Raw genomic sequence first — 16,882 nt, forward strand, 5'->3', positions numbered from 1 at the left:
GCCTCCCCTCCCAGGTAAAAGCAAATTGGGCTCTGCTTTCTTCTGCTATCAGAATGGAGAAGAAGGTATTTGCTAAGTCCAAAACTGCATGATATGGTCCAGCAGATGAAGACAATCTTTCCACGATCGTAACAATGTCTGGAACAGCTGCTGCTAAGGGTGGGGCCACCTTGTTCAGACCTCGATAATCTACAGTCATTCGCCATGATCCATCAGGTTTCTTTACTGGCCATACCAGACTGTTGAATGGACTCACTGTTGGCTCAAGTATGCCAACCCGAAGCAGTTCTTGGATCGTCTCAGTGATCTCAGCGTGCCCACCTGGGATACGATATTGTTTGTTGTTCACTATTGCTTTAGGTGTGGGAATATAAAGTGGTTCCCACTTAGCATTGCCTCAAACTCCAGCCTTAACTGCGTTGACTGAACAATGCCGCACTCCAAACCTAAATGGCCTTACAGTGGTTTCCAAAGTTCTACCCTTTAATACATCTATTCCTAAAATGTGTTCAGGTACTGGAGCTATTACTGCTTCAATGTAAATAGGAATACCATCCTCAAAAGCTATCTTAACCTTGGTTTTGGTACCTAGTGTTTTTGCCCCTCCATAACCATCAATTTCTACATATTGTCCACAAAATCTATGGGGGTTGCCTGCAAAAATGGTTACTTCTGATCCTACCAGAGCCATCACATGTTGTAGCCCTCCCCTCCAAAAAATGGTAAGGGGTATGTAAGGGTGTCGGTCCCCAGGTGTAATTGCTCTTACTGTACCCCTAGCTACTGGGGACCCACCTACTAGTCAATTTGTCTCTGTTTTTTCAACCAGGGTTCTCCATTCCTTTCCTCCCCAATCTCTCTCATCATTAAATTCCCCCTTTTGCCACTGTGCTAGCTCCTCATCAGTAGGGATGTCAGGATATAATTGATTCCATCCTACCTTCCCTTCAGTGGTACTTCTGGTTGGACTTTTTGTGGGGGTTTGCCTTTTACTCTCAGAACTTGAACCTTTTTCTTTTTGTTTTTGCTTTCACTTTTTATATAATTCCTCAGTAGCTCTCCCATCTATTTCCGCAACTTCAACCCCCACCTTAACAGATCCAGAAACATTTCCTTTCTTGTAACTTTTTCTCCGGACTTATCTTTCGATTTCTCTGCATTTGCCTTTCTAGCTCTCCTCTGTTCTTTTTCTTCCACTAGTTCTGCCATTTGATTTAGAGTGGCTATTACATCCCATATCTGCTGACCTACACAGCCTGCCAGGGCAGCCATCAGCTGCCCTTTCCACCACTGTGGTGTGTTTTTGATCAATTTGCTCCACATATTGCTAGTCATAATTTGTGCATCTGGTCCTTTCGGAAGCACTAATGTCCCATTCCTTAATTCCAGTGAATAAATGGTAGTCAACATAGCCATTTCTTTTAACTGCTGTATTGCCTCTGCTATTGTTTTCCAAGGCTTATGTTCGTCAGCTACTGCTGTAGCATCAGGCCAAGTAGCGTGGAAAGCCAAGGCTAACCACACCACCAGTGTATTCTCCTGGGGATCATCATGATTCACATTGTTTACTATTTGCTTTAAACGTGGGTGAAACACCAAACATGCACATTGGTGCATCTCTTCAGAATTTAGAGACACCGCTTCTCCCCCTGTGTCCCAAACCCAAAGAAACCATGCTAAAACAGTTTCCCCTGGCTTTTGCTTATAGATTTGGATTATATTCAATAATTCAGCTTGAGTGTAACTCCGCACCTCAACCCATTGTTGTGGCGCTGCCCCCCCCCCCCCAGTATACTGTCCCTTTTTCTCAATAACTGGGCGTGCCTCCACTGATGGGGAATTTCATATTTCAAAATCACTATCACCCTCATCCGTTGAGGGGAGATCACCTTCCCACTTCTCGGGATCAAACTCTGCCTTACACAGCAAAGCACGAACCCGAGGCCTTGAGGGCGGATGGCGTAGTTTTCTCCCATTTCGTTGTCTACACTGTTGAATTATTCGAGTAGCTAGAGTCACTGAATTAGATTTCCAGTGTTCAGCTTCCTCTCCTACTTTAACAAGTGCCATGTTTGCCTTCTCCAAGGCATCTCTATCCAATCTATGTGTATGCATATGTTCTTTACATTGCTCTTTTAATTCTAAAACTTTTTCTTTTAGTTTCTCTACATCTCTGTCTAATTCCTGAATTGCTTCAAAGAACAGCCATCTGGCTGCTCCCACCCCTTCCTTCACCTTTTTCCCCTTATCATCCAATTTTAGCTCTGATAAAGCCCTAGCTAGACTATCAGGGTCTGCCTTAGGTCTTTCCTGCAAAGGTTTTGGGGAAGAAGGGGGTGAAACTTGACTTATTACCTTAGCAAGAGGATCCCACTTCCCAAATAATGCTGGCAACATAGTGTCAACACCCGACTTATTTGGGGTACCTGATACAGCATCCTTCTTACCTATGCCTATATGTTTTAAAGGAAAAAACATTGGTTGCTGTTGTGACATTTCCACTGTAGACCTCAGATCCTGCCGACTACGCCAAGTGATCTAGTTCGTTACTTTAAAATCTGAGGTTAATACAGGAGTAGAAATGACACAAGACACCAAGGCTCAAACTTAATTTATTAAGCAAAAACATTCTAAATAAACTGTAAAACTAATACTAAATAAACAGAAAAACTAATAGATCATGTACTTACAAGCATATGCATAAACAAAATCATCTTTGCCACTGATAGGGAGACTTCAATCCTATCCAGTGCAGCTATCTGTTCAGTCAAGGCAAGGCCGACACTGGCAAAATGTCTCTAAGCTCAGTTCAGGCTGGTGCTGTGATCAAATCCGGATGATGACGATTTCCATTTTAGACTTTGAGCTTTTATGGTCTTCATGAGTTGGTGGAATATTGTAGAAAAATCTGACATTACAAGCTCATCTTGAGTTGATGGAATATTTTAGAAAATTACAGATCATTTCCTAAGTTGTAAACAAGCCTCATAATGTCTGGTCTTGTGCCCTACTTTCCTTTTTCAAAGAACAGTTAGCTCACAAACTTGTGATATAGTTCCTCTTTGAAATCCCCACATTCTGGTAAACATCTTTTAAGCTGACAAACAACTTATAAGTTAACAAAAGTTCAGTAATACCAGTAATCAGTGAGCAAGGCCTGCTCTTAAGCATATTGTATTGTTACAATATTAGCAGCATATAGTGAGGTAGTGGCATATCAAGATCTAGCAATAATCAATCTAGCAATAATTAAACATACACAGAGATATGTGGCTCGAGGCATAACAAAAACTGGTAGACTGTGTGGATCCGTCACAGAAGCCTCTCCCAGGACATATTGCCTGAAAGACATAAAGATGGAAACAGGTCTGAGGACCTCATACAGCAAGGTTATCATAGTTTTTAATACAAATCTCTGTCTCTCCCCCCCACCATATCTGCAACAACAGTCTGATCACATAACTCAACAGGCATGTCTACAGAATACCTACCATTGAGACATATATCGTATTGTCCAACACTTTGTGCTATGTGTTTGTAGTCATCTTCCCTGTGGGGACACTTTCATTGGTGGCCTGTTATGGACAACGTCACCTGCATGCCATTGTAGAGGCCACAATGGTTCCATATATGCACGTGGTCTGTTTGCTATGTGATCGCTGCACATCTGTTGTTTTGTGTTATTGGGGATATCTATGCATGCTGTTGGACATGATCTGGAAACATGTGTATGATTACTACCCACATATGTTCTATAACAGTGACACAATAGCATGTTTAGGGAACAGTTGCCAGTGGAACCACCTTTCCCACCTCATCTGGCCATGCTACCAGGCCACATCACATGTGGGACCCACCCTGGGGCCTCTTCATCTACTGGTCCTGAACTACCCTCAGGTGGAACCACCTCAGGGAATGTTGTCACCCCACCCCAGGAGGACACACAGACATGATCCTGTCACCTGAGGTCAGGTCCAGGGTCTGGTGCATAGACTGTTCCACAGAGACATGGGGGATGTGCTACAGCACCTTGAGGCCCTCAGTACACACTCACAGGGTCCGCATGCTCCTCCTGCTCAGCCTCCAGTCCGGGCACCTTCAGGGACATAAAGCTAATGTTGTGACTGGCCATGGGTAAGGGCCTTGTTCCCATTGTTTCCATATGGGGGCTCATGGGGTTTCCACATTGGAGACGACACTCCCCATCCCAGGTGTTTATCCACCATATGTGTCATATACTGGCCCTGTAGGCTGTCTTCTCTGTCTTCCAACCCGACCCACCTCCACAAATATACCTGCTATCCTTCTCCAAATTCCCAATCCCACCTTTACAAACAAGGGCAATGTGTTCCCAGCATGGGGTTCACACCTGACATAACCATCCATTTTGCACACACTTACTGCTGTATATATATGTGTGATGTTCCCTCACACATAACATGCAGCACTGTTTTATATATATATATATATATATATATATATATATATATATATATATATATATATATACACATACATATAGGTTTCTGTATATCTGTAGACTTACGTGTGTGTGTGTGTGTGTGTGTGTGTGTGTGTGTGTGTGTGTGTGTGTATATAGAAATAAATATGTTATATATATATATATATATATATATATATATATATACACACATATATATATATATATATATATATATATATATATATACACACATATATATATATATATATATATATATATATATATATATGTGTATGTATATATATATGGGGTGCAGTCAGGCATCAGGTCCACACTCTCTAACTATCCTTCCTGCACAGCTGTACTGTTCTGCCTTGCTACAACACAGACAGGTGCCACATGTGGACACAGGCTAACATTGGGAGGGTATATATAGGGAGAGATTGCAGGTAATCCTATTACACACCTCTGGCATTTCTGCATGCTACATTACACATTAACATGACTATCCTGCAAGTTGTGGGCTCTGGAACCCACATGTCCATCATAATTGCATTACTTCCACCACCAGCTATTGGCCACACTAATATACATGTCATGCATGACACAACATACACTATGATGACTTACATCTTGTCAGTCAGTGCTGATCTGAACAGTTGACAGGTATGGCCCACTGCTCACAGGGACAGACACTATTGTCCATAGCAGTTTTTCAGCTGGATATAATTTCAACAGCAACACCTGATGGCACATATAAATCATTCCACACCATCTATCCCATTATTATTGACCAAGTATTACATTCAATTACATGCATATATACTTCATGTACCTGTTGTGGGAATGATATATTTTTTGGATAGTTTGCTGTGTGGATGGCTGGATGGATGTGTTTTCTTTTTTTTTTTTTTTTTTTTTTTGTGTTTTTTTTTGGCTTTCACTCTGTCTCTCTCTATTTTGGTCTCACTCCAATAAATGGATTGAGCTGCTTTGAATAGATTACAGCATGGAATTTGTAGTTGATGCACATGATCAAGTGATGGCCACTGCACCAGTCAGTTCCACCACTTGCTACCTGCATGAAGCATGCTGTGTAGTACTTCAAATTACCACTGTCATGGCAACCCACTACTATAAATCCCTACATCATGTAGGCATTGTCCCTTTACCTTTCTTGTATGGAGGACATCCTTCCTGTTTGTGGGCAGCAGTGTTACAGACAGCAGGTAGCAATACCTATTACAAGTGGACTTGCATACTCAGGCCAGCTACATATTTGTATAAGGTTCCAGACTTACAGACAGTGTGAGTATTGTTGTTATATGCTTTGCATAGCACCAGTGTTACAGAGTCTGTGTGTACATACTATTTTAAAATGGTATGCCATCTGTCTGCATAGCTCTCAACTGTGGGCCTATCCACATGATGGCCAGAGGCATGCCTGTTATGTTTTGTCTGTCCACCACACAGGTCTTGTGTCAGATATATCACTGGCATTGTGTGTGTTGAGTGCTATCAGTACATGGCTACATCCATTTGTGTTTCTGAATTCATATTCCTGACTAAGAGTATGTTGCAGACTATCATGTAACACCAGCAACTTTCTCAGTGTATAACAACACTATTTCACATATGGCCCTGTGTTCCAGACTCTGTCCTCCACCTATATACCAGGCTTTGTCCATATGGCATGCAGTAAGGGTTTGTTATGTAGTGGCCTGTGATTATGTCGTGCTGCCATTCTTGCCATCATTCCAGTGCTGTTGTGCCCCCCACACATATTGTGAGGTAGGGTCATATATATGTGGGCTTCAACTGCACAAAACATGTGTGCCCTTCTGCAGGCCAGAGGTCAGTGTATGTAACTGTTATATGGCCCTGTAAGTCAGTCTATGGGGGAAGGGTATGCACCATATATAACCTAGGTTGTTACAACGTGTGAGGGATATCGGTAGTAAGCCGCCTTAATGTATATGGCTGTACATTTCCATACATTTTTCCTTGGGAACATTGGTGGCCTGGTGTTTTCTGTTATACAGACTGTTCTGTTTGTTAGTGATTGTGATGTTTTCAGTTAAACATTGTTATGTAACAGATACATCCTCATTGTGGCAACTTAATTCTTTTCCCCTAGGGGTTGAGTACAGAGTGTAATCTGAAGCTGCTGAACTATACATCTGCATTACTTACTGTTGACTGATTGTTATTCTCTGGCCCAGTCTTTCTTTACTGTTGTACTACTTGAAGGCCTTGTCCTGGACAGCAACATATGTTGTTTCAAATTACTGTATAAAATGATCTGCTTAAGAGTTGCATTACTCAGTTAGTATGTATTTCAAAGTCTTAACAGCTATATGACATGGCATAAACAACTGTAATAGTACACAAATAAACATTTCTTATGTATGCAAACCTGTGTATGGTGTCATATCCTTTGACTTCTCAGCGGGTATATGTTTCAGGCAACAATTGTCTTCTGTATGAGTGAATCATACACTGTTCATTTGAAAAGGTGGCAACTGTAGGAATACTGGCTGTTCAATATGCTGTGCACCCTCTAAATATGCATCTTTCTATACATATCTATGTGTGTGTATGTGTATTTACACACACACACACATATATATATATATATATATATATATATATATATATATATATATATATATATATATATATGTGTGTGTGTGTGTGTGTGTGTGTGTGTGTAGCTGCATATGTTTACTGCTTCCACATTGTACATTACCTATGGTAGCCAGACTGTACTGCATATGTTATTGATACCATCCTGATATCATACAGGTGGGGTGGATTACTGTTAATGTCTTGTAGCCATGTTGTGTAGGGTCCTGGGTATGGGATTTACAACAGTTGGTATTGTGTTGCAGGGTAGATCTATTTGGCTGTGGGGGAGGGGTGATATCAATACCTACAAGAGGTATTTAGCTTCGGCCCCCTCACCCCCATTAATGGTGCCTTTGGTCATATATGTATTTGTTATGTTCTCTTTTATATCGATAGATATATATCTGTATATACATATGTACACAGATCTGCTTACATATATATTTTGCTATATATATATATATATATATATATATATATATATATATATACATACACACATATATATATTTAGACATATATATATATATATATATATATATATATATATATATATATATTTTTTTTTTTTACATATATATATATATATATATATATATATATATATATACACATACACACACACACACACACACACACACACACACACACACACACACACACACACACACACACACACACACATAGACATCTACATGTATAAATACATTTCCTGTACTGTTGAATGACTGCTGGATGATATGTTTGTGAAAACATCTGTGTTATGTATATCTGACATGGCTTAGTGGTAAATCACTTTGGCTATGGGGTGCAAGGGCATGGGTTTGAGCCTTGCAAAGGCTGTTTATTTTGTTGCTGGGCAGAACAAGGACCGTTGGATACAGAGTGATTAAGGCACTTTTAAGCAGTTGTAAGCGTGTTTTTGCAGGTTTGCGCGAAGGTAAACACTGCTAACTTCTGGTTACAGTTTCTTATACTCAGTTTCTAAATTGCTTAACCTGTGTAGGCATTGCTTACCCCCACGCAAAAAAGCTTAAACCTGCTTACTGCTGCTTAAAAGTGCTTACTCCCACTTACCCTTGCACCAATTTCTTTAAAAGAAATGAAAAAGGGTTGATAGGAAAGTAGTGAAAAAGGGGCATAAAGAGGGGAAAGACAGTAGGGAAAATAGCTAAGGATGTGCAGGACAGGTGTAGGGAATGTCCATAGCTGCCCCATTTCTTCTACAACAACAGCTGTGCATATACAGTGATTTGGAGGTACATTTGGACACTCATACCTCTGAGAGAGGCATGCGGACAACAATAATATGTTGTGAAGCCAGTTAGACCAGATTACATGTGTCCAGTGGACACATGCGAAATGGACAGCTATGTATGGGGCGAGATTTTTTTTTGGGAACAGATTGCCCTTTTTTTTTTTTTAAGGTGAGAGTGGGATGTTGGGGAGAGATAGTAGGTATATTTGGGGAGGTAGGTTGGGTAGGATAACAGAAAAGACAGACAAGACAGCATACAGGGGTGGTATATGACACATGTGGAGGGTAAACACCTTGGATGGGGAGGGGTGTTTGGAATTTAGAAGCCCATGAGCCCCCTAGTGGAGACAGTGGGACTGAGGTCCCCACCCATGGGCAGTCACCACTGCACCTTCAAGGCCCCAAAGGTGGCTGTGCTGGGGGCTGAGTAGGAGGGGCAGGCTGAACCTCTAGTTGTGCCACATGCTCCTCAAGCTGGCAAAGCAGATCTCCAAACTCCCTGCGGAGATTGCTACGCACCAGACCCCGGACCCAATGACAGGTGACAGTATTCTGTCTGCACCCGCTCCGAGCCCCATCCCTGTGGTGGTTCCACCCAAAGGTGGTGCATGACCAGCGGACGAGGAGGTCCTGGGGTGGGCCCCAGATGTGCTAGTGCCCGGTGCCATGACCAGATGAGGTGGGAGAGGTGGGTCCACTGGGACCAGCCTTCCCAAACGTACTAATGATGTTTCAATTTTACAGCATATGTGGGTTAGTAATAATCAGCACATTCCAGGATTAGGTATAACAGCATGCATAGATATTCTCATTAACCCAAAACACCAGATATGGAACAGTTACATAGCAAACAGAACAGATGCATATATGGAACCACAGTGGCCATTACAACAGCATGCAGGTTCATTGATGGCAGCATGCCACCAATGTGGGGGTATTTCAACATGACACATGCATAGAACAAATTTCAATATTTCTCAAACAATAGGACATATGTCCCAACAGTAGATTTAATACTGCACATACCAATTGAGTTGTGTATTTAATTTATTGTTGCAGATATGGTGGGGGGGGGGAGATGTCAATTAACAACTTGTATATCCCTGTAGTTCTCATTACTTTCCTAGTCAGTGCTGTGATCTGTACCTTACAGGTATTATTACACTACCATATTACCTTAGTTTGGACAGTGGTATGGATGTAGACAACTATATACATGAACTGAGGTTTACCTGCAGTATACACCTCTTACCTGCTATACCTGTGGAGGTATTGTTTGTTAACACTACCTGACTGTTTCTACGCATATTCCCAGATTCCAGGTTGATGTTATGCACATACCTCTCCATTTCTTATAGCACAGACTCTGAGCATGTCTTGACAGCATGAAGGTGAAACCGGGACATATTTTGACTATTGCCCTCATAAACCTTTGGTGAGCTGCACAATGACAGGTTTGTTTTCATAGACTTTTTCCAAATATTTACAGGCCTGACAGTTAGTTGTATGACATTAAATGCTGCCTACATGTCAGAGATAGGCACGCTGATATGCCAAGGGGGACAGGGTAACAGCCAGCAGATATGGGCCAATTCTCTGGACATTCTGGACAGATCTGTACAGTCGAGGGGTATGATTCTGCATACAGCTTACTACCACACCCAGGATTTGAAGCATGGCTGTGTGTGCTAAAATAACACAGTTTACATCACAGTTGGGTGTGCTATATAGATATTTGCTGTGTATCTTTTCTCTGAATTCTTTCTATAAGTCTCCCGTGGTTTTACAATCTGTCCTTGTAATTCCAACACTCTTATACAAGGTTTCCTAGACAGTTTTATTATGTAGCACTGTGTGGATGACAGTGGTGAGTAATAACTTATTAGTCAGAGATACTGCAACACTAACACTGCCATACAATACCAGACTAAACAGTACCAGTCGAAGATTTCAATCTTTTATTTCTAGGCACAGTTTTTGTATATGACAGACCTGTGGGGGGAATGTTTGTTAACACTACCTGAATGTTGTCACACATATTACCAGATTCCACATTATTATTATGCACATACATCTCACTCTGTTACTGCGCACACTCTGGTCATAGCTTCAAAACATGGGGGTGGAGTTGGGACATACTTTGCTTATTACTCTCATAACATATTTGTGAATTGCTAGAGTGACAGGTTTGTTCTTATGGATTATTCCTGACAGTTATGATGTATGACAATCAGTTGTATGTCATTATTTTCTGCCTAAACTTCTGGGATCATCCCACTGATTTGCCAGGTGGACAGGGTGACAGGCAGGGGACTTGCACCAATTATCTGGACTTTCTAACAATATCTGTACAGTTGTGGGGTATGATTCTGCATACAGCTTACTACCACTCCCAGGATTCGAACCATGGATGTGTGTGCTAACACTTCATATCTCAGCTATTTGGATTATGTTGTCTGTCTTTTCACTGTTTTCTGTCTAGGTCTCTCTCAGTTGTACAATATGTTACAACAGTCATATACAGACATCCCTACACATTTTATTTATGGAGCACGGTGTGGGTAACAGTACTTAATACAACAGTACTATTAAGAGATTGCAACACTACATTACCATATGATACCAGAGTAAACACAAGCAGTCCAGCAGTTAGACCTTTATTGTCAGGCTGTTAACCTTTTTATTTACATGCAACCTATATGAGACTCTTCCTGCCATATTGTCTGGTTTATTCAGTACATGCCATACACAATACAGGTTTTATACTGGCAATTAACTTTCTACTACTTTTAGATTTATTTCTTATGACAGTACATGCAAGAGTATTACTAACCTGCCTTGCAACACAACCTCTGTAATCTACAGGCATGGGCTTCCCGGTTCACAGCCCGCTCATCTGCCACTGTCAAAGACATAAGAGGAATATTTAGCCATACCTATCCATAATATACATGAGCTGACAATTATTAAACAGGTAGTAGACTGATACTAACACATGGCTGGGACATCACCCGCCCACCTAGCCTCTTGGATCCACTGATCCAAGAGCTCCCTCTTTCTCCACTTCAGGTCAGTATAGTGATGCCTGACCTGCTCACCAGTTCAAGGTATGCCAGTGGCACTGGTGAGGTCACGAGTGAAATGGTCCTAGGCTTCTGCTTTATATTGGGAACCCTGGTACTGGCCCTGCAGCAGTGTCTGGTCATGGTCTTTAACAAGGTGTCCTGCCATGACTTTGGACTCCTGGATGCCCCAGCGCTATGCCATGAAGCGCACTCCTTTTCCCACACCGGTCATATTGCCTAAAAGAAGAAGCTGCAACCAGTTATGAGATGTATTCCTGCCTGTGGGGTTTAAATAGGGCCGATTTCCTGCACTTTGCCATGATTGGACGGTTTTGAAAATGCTAAGCTATGGGCAAACCTGCTTACCTAAGGTTGGCATTGCTTAAAGGGGTATACCAATGGGCAAACTGATTTAGCTGGCCTACACATTGCTTACACCTAGTAAACTGGGCTGTGCAATGCTTAGCATTGCTTAATTTTTAATTTGCACACTATTTGCTGTTTGGCATTGATTTATTATTCATTACATGTTATATATGTGTTAGGTATCCATGATTCATATGTACATACACTGTATGGGATCCTTGTGCTTATTAGAGGATTTCAACACTTTTTACAATGACACCTCACATCTGGGCTTAATGCAGTACTCCAATTCACATATTTATGTTATGTAGTAGGTTATACAACACAAAACTGTATATAGATTCCTTTCACATGTTAAGTTTGATTTTCCTATAGTGAGGATCTGTTTGGTGATACATCAGTCTTATGTAGTGCTGTAATGGCTTACTGGTTAACTACTGTGACTGTAGTATACAGGGTCCTGTGTTCAAGACCTGCAAGGGCTGTTTATTTTGTTGCTGGGCAGAACAGTGGCTATTGGATACAGAGTGATTAAGGCACTTTAAAGCAATTGTAAGCTGGTCTGTGCAATGGTAAGCAATGTTAACTTCTGTTTAAATATGATTACAGAGAGTTAGCTTCAATAATGCTTAACCTGTGTGCGCATTGCTTACCCCCACTTAAACAAATTTAAACCCACTTACTGCTGCTTAAATATGCTTACTCCCACTTACTAATGCTTAATAGTGCTTACTCCCGCTTACCCCCGCAGTAATTTAGACAGAAATGTAACATGGTTCTTGGGAAGGTGGTGAATTTGGACACTCTATGGATTTATCATTCATTGCACATTATACCTTCAATTTGTATCCATAATTCATGTGTACATATACTGTATGGGGCACTTGTGTTTATCTGTGGATTTTACAACATTATTGCAATGACACCTCACATCTGGATTTAATGCAGTACTCCAGTTCACAAATATATGTTATTTAGTAGGTTATACAACAAAAATTATTATTCATAAAGTGGTTTGACATGGAAAATGGAATTTACTGGAGTGAGAATCGAACCAGAAATGACAGCTAGTAAGGAAAATGCTCTGACCACTACACTACACTATTGCAGGACTGCTTCATTTGCATGTATCTTGATATTTATCTTCTTGTGCCATTTAAGCAACAGTATGCATAGCTAAGCAATGGGCAAACCCGTGCACCTACGTTTAAATTTAATCTCTTTGATAAAAAAAAAGTGTTTATATTATTATGTTTTAAATATTGTTCTTATAAACTTGGGAGGTTGTTGCTAGGGTAACGGGATTTTTTTTATGTACATTTCCTGATGGATTTGATGTCTACCACTCACATGTCTGCCATTATTTCAGATGAGATCATCCCAGTGATTTGGCAGGGTAAATGAGGGACAGGCCAGAAGTATGTGCCACATATCTGGACATTCTGCATTAAACTATACTATACTATTGGGGGTATGCAACCCCCTATGAGTGGTCTCACTCATTGTAATTGCCACACAGCAGTTCTTGACTGCGGGGGCATGTATATTGTGAGAGCTCTGCTCTCAGACACGCCTCCTGCACTCATCCACGCTCCATGTCCATTTAGGAGCTGAGGCATGCATAGCCTATGCATAGCGCTCTGCCGTGCTGCTCTTAAACGGTTGCTTCCATGCAGGAATAAGCTATTCCTGCATGGAACCTTACTGAATTCCGGGGTATGATATTGGTCATTAAAGAATGTTGCTATACTAGCATAACATTATATATTTGGTTTATCAGCTTTCACTTTATTTATGTACGTATTTATTTGGTAACCAGGGAGATAGACTGGTACAGAGACAGCATCCAGATATGACCTGGGATCAGAGACAATAAACACTGCACATAAATTTAAGTTAAGCACTTCAAATATAAATTTCAGATTATACACTGGTCTCCTTTGTACTCATCTTCACCCTGCATGCCTGCCTCTCCATTTCTCTGTCTTCTCCCAGTGGTATCCTTTCCTGAAACTATTCTCATTTGCCTCTTCTAATGGCTTCATATCTCTTTGTATAATTATGTGCTGCTATCCCTGTAGCTAAATGTTGTCAGTCATTATGGCTACATCTTATCCAGAAAACTCTGGTAAGCAGAATTCTATTTTTCCATCCATGTTCTCACTTTACAATCTGCTTCTTGAACTAAATGCTGTAGCATATTTTTGCATATAAAAATATTAAATATTTTGTAACATAACCTTGTATCTGTAAATAGGTTTTATTCATTTCTTATGTGATCTTATTTACTCTGGCTGTGCCTGCAAATGTTCAGTTGAGATCAGTGCACTACCCCAGCAAACAAATGAATAAATAAATTAAATAAATATGATAGAGTGTGCGGTTTGCATAGTTGCAAAACTTTAGAAAGATCATATACAGTTATTTTATATTCTTTATAAAGCAGCATATTATACAGTTCTTACACATTCATAATAAAGTAGCAGGTTTACATTAGGTTTTATCAGAGTACATAGAATGCAAAACAGTTTGGCTGCTAGAAATGATTTGTTAAACTTTTAAAATTGAATTTCCTTAAAGCAAAAAAAAAAAAAAAACCGAAATGGAAGGGAATAAAAAACAGAAATTGCACATATAGGCCTTGAGACTAAGAAGATAACACAGAAGTTAAATGACAAAGGAAAAGAGTTGAGAGCCTCTATAAGCATTTTTCAAATGCTTGCCTTTTAAAGAGTTTATCCATTATTTCTAAAGCATTTCCAGCAATTTTCCTGAAAAGTTTCTCAAAGAAAGAACTCTTAAAATTGGTTTAACTGTATCTTGATGCCTAGATTCATTTGATAGATTATTCCAGAAAATATGGCCTCTTTGTGAGACTTCACTTCCAAACCTCAGCTTTGCTGTTTGCATGGATGCTGCTGCAAATCCATGTCTTGTGCTATTCTTCTTACCATATGCAGTAATAAGTAACAAAATTTCAGCCTTCAGAAAACAGCTAGAGGGGATAGTTTGAAGCAAGTGCAGCACTGATGTGTATGTGAAGCAATTTTCTTCCTATGTTCCAGCGTGCATTTGCTCCTTCAACTTGTCACTGCGTAAATCACACTTGCACATATATTTGCTCTTCCATCTATCAGAAGACACAAATAACACTTGTTTTTATTACTACTGAGTTATAAAAAATGAACAACATGCCAAACTAAGCTGAAGCAGACATTTAATTAAATTTGCAGTAGATAATTTAACACTTTCATTCCTAAAATAAAGGAACTTCATTAGAACTATCTTACATCTCTCTTTTTTTGATTAAATAATAAAATCAAAATATTTTCTAATACTTCCAGTTTTGTTTTTAAATGAGATAATTGTAGCACATGTATAATCTTTTTTGTATCTAGCTTCACTTACACTAAATATACTCATTTGTAGCAATATTGGCTAAAATCTTGTATATCTCTCAGATCAAACCTCTTATTACTATAATACAGCTTCCTGCCATGGAACGTTAAAGCATTCAGAAGATGAACTGTTTGTAAATATGCATATGTATTTAACATCTGTTTACCGGGAAAGTCCGAATTGGAACGACCCAATTTTCAAAGGAGACCTGGGGAGAAATGCTGCAGACATGTCTTTGTAACATGGGAGGAAACCCGGTTTACTATTGAATTGTCGACCCTGACATGTGCGACTTGACGTGAACGAACCCGGAAATGCGAGCATCACTACATTGACTCCCAGATGTGCGAACGGCAAAACCTCGCCCCTGTTCAACCCATGGTAGCATGGGTGTGGAGGTGTTGCGCGGCCGGTAATGTTGAAAGCCGAATGGGTTTCGATAGCGAACAGTATTCGTAGTTTTGGTTCGCTAGCGAACACCATTCGCAGTTTCGGTTCGCGCAATCACGTCGGTGGGGTGGCCGTTTGAATGAAGTGCATTTGGCTATTTAATAGTAAACCAGGAAACCCACATGAATGCAGGAAGGACAAGCAGACTCCACACAGAAGGCACCCCAGCTGAGAATCAAACCACAGAACGTCTTGCTGTTAGGTGACAACACAAACCACTGCACCCTGCACCATCCTATGCTGTATATATGTTAGTGAGTTTGTATATACATTTTAGCTTCTGTTTATTAAGTTTATATGATTTACTTTTATTTACTGTTTTTTGAATGAATTTTAGAAAGTATAGGATGTAGAATGAATTACTTGCATCGATAATTTATTGACTGGCGTACGAAAGTCATGCATTGTCTTTAGATTTTACTATTTAAAGAAAGGAAATGTTGAAACTACTTCTGATGAAGTTTTATTTCATTTTAGAAACAAAAGCACTAAACAAATCTATGTAAATTTAAATAAATTAAGGCTTCAGCCCAGGTTAGTGTGTTGTTCTGTTTTTAGTCCTTTTTTCTACACCAACTGTATACTTTGTTGGTTACTAGCAAGCAACTGCCAAGCCTTCAAATTGAATTGTTATTTGTTTATGGAAACAAAGTTTTAAAAAAGTTAAAAATAATTAGTTTCTTTACTGCCACTCCCCCATTAAAGCATATAATGTGCAATATAAATGCCACTTGTATGTATCTGGCATACAGTGTAGGATACACTGAGAATATTTTTTGGAGTAGTATAGGGTTTGTAGTAATAGAAGCATTGCTGGGTGGTAATAGTGGTAGTAGTAGTATATGTAAATCTTGCACTTTCCTCATCAACATGGCTGGGATCTGACAGCAGCAGATTTAATGGCAGATTGTCCCTCAAAAATCACTGAATTACTTAATTAAGAATATTGGTGATGTTGCTGCAGCATTAATGGTGGCTTAAGGACTAGTAACACATCAAGGCAGTAGACCCTGATATGGTTCACAACAGAAATTTTATAAAAGTAGTACAATTACTTCTCAGTTCTTCAACTGAAGAAATCAGGTAGTCTTTCCCATTGACAGATTAAAAAAAGAATGGTTAGAAACTTTGAGAGTGGGCCAAGGTATCGCAGGCCAACCAAGATTGCCTGGGGGTATAGAATGCAGTGTGGGGAAAGGACATGAATGTAGGAGTAAGGATAGGAACAGGAAAGGGAGGATCCACTACAAATAAGCAGTGGAGTATGGAAGG

The sequence above is a fragment of the Protopterus annectens genome, chromosome 6.part0 (genome assembly GCF_019279795.1).
Source record: "Protopterus annectens isolate FY-2018-M chromosome 6.part0, PAN1.0, whole genome shotgun sequence".
Taxonomy (NCBI): Eukaryota; Metazoa; Chordata; order Ceratodontiformes; family Protopteridae; genus Protopterus; species Protopterus annectens.